The sequence below is a fragment of the Ursus americanus genome, chromosome 22 (genome assembly GCF_024610735.1).
Source record: "Ursus americanus isolate L20-20 chromosome 22, mUrsAme1.1.p, whole genome shotgun sequence".
Taxonomy (NCBI): domain Eukaryota; kingdom Metazoa; phylum Chordata; class Mammalia; order Carnivora; family Ursidae; genus Ursus; species Ursus americanus.
The window spans coordinates 37,668,392-37,669,726 of record NC_142148.1 but is presented as its reverse complement, the minus strand read 5'-3'; the positions used below and the strand labels follow the sequence as shown (position 1 = coordinate 37,669,726).

Below are 1,335 nucleotides of genomic sequence, written 5' to 3'. Positions count from 1 at the left end.
TAGCACTACTGGTAGTTCTCTATCCCAAGTGACAGAGATGTGTCTGTGGCCTTTAATGTGTGTGTATCTTTTGCATGGGTCTATGATATGCAGTGCTTTCTAGAGTATCAGGTGCAAGGCTAGCCACTACTGCCTGGGTTTAAGAACTGTACTACCAATGGCTCCCATTGAAAAAACCTGACAAGAAGCAACTGCAAGGAGCTCTGGTCAGCAAGGGTCAGATTCCCAGGCACAGAGAAGGGAAGGGAAGGGTGGAGATTGGAGGCAAGCAAGGTGAGTAATAGCCTTACCGAAGAGCCTTATACCCATTTACTTTACAGAGCTACTGTGTAGGCCAGTGGAAGTTGCCATACATGTCATCTCTGGAAAATGTGCTGAAGGTCGCTGACCTCATCTTATTTCATGCTTCCATGAACCCTCCTCTCATCATGAGAGCTGAGCGTTTAGTTTATGTGCCTAAAGTCAATTCACTCTCCTTTAAAATTTTTTATTTGCATTTATTATATTCAGAATGTACTCCTGGGCCACAGTTTTTGTTTCTTCTGTTTCTTCTGGGATATCTTTTACTTCTGGGCGACGTTCTCTTCTGATTTAAGAACAGTCTGCTCTTTTTCAGTAAGGATCATCTCCATGTGGCAGGGAGAGCTCATGTGTGGGTTAGCAAGTCTGTGAGCTCTGAAAGTTCTATGCCGCATCTTGGAGGCTTTGTTCACCTGGGTGTGCTCCATGACCAGAAAATCTACATCTGAGCCTGTAAGGTTAGCATCACTCTCTGCATTTTTAAGCACATGCAGTAAAAATTCAGTACTCTTCTTGGGCCACCAACCTTGTGTCCAGCCCCATTGTTTGGCCTGGGCAGATCTACCGACTCCACCACTGTCGCAACAGAGTGGTGCACGTTGCTTCTGCAAAGTGACATCCATCACGCACTTGGTGGCTTTTTGGATGTGCAGACCCTAGATGGCCTGGGCAGTTTCACGTGTGTTCTTAAAGTGAACGTGAAGATTCGAACCTCTTGATTTGCATGATTTTGTAGGGTTTTCTGGGTCAGGTGAATAGCAAACCATTTTCAGAGATCGTCTTAGACCTCTTTTTTTTTAATTTTAATGTTTTTTTTATTATATTATGTTAGTCACCATACAGTACATCCCTGGTTTCTGATGCAAAGTTCGATGATTCATTAGTTGCGTATAACACCCAGTGCACCATGCAATACGTGCCCTCCTTACTACCCATCACCGGTCTATCCCATTCCCCCGCCCCCCTCCCCTCTGAAGCCCTCAGTTTGTTTCTCAGAGTCCATAGTCTCTCATGCTTCATTCCCCCTTCTGATTA

General features: G+C 44.9%; 1 pseudogene; it reads right to left on the bottom strand.

Annotated features, from left to right (window-relative positions):
* Positions 1-506: 506 nt before the first annotated feature.
* Positions 507-1,067, bottom strand: LOC123800616 (large ribosomal subunit protein uL22 pseudogene; annotated as a pseudogene).
* Between the last annotated feature and the right edge of the window lie 268 nt (positions 1,068-1,335).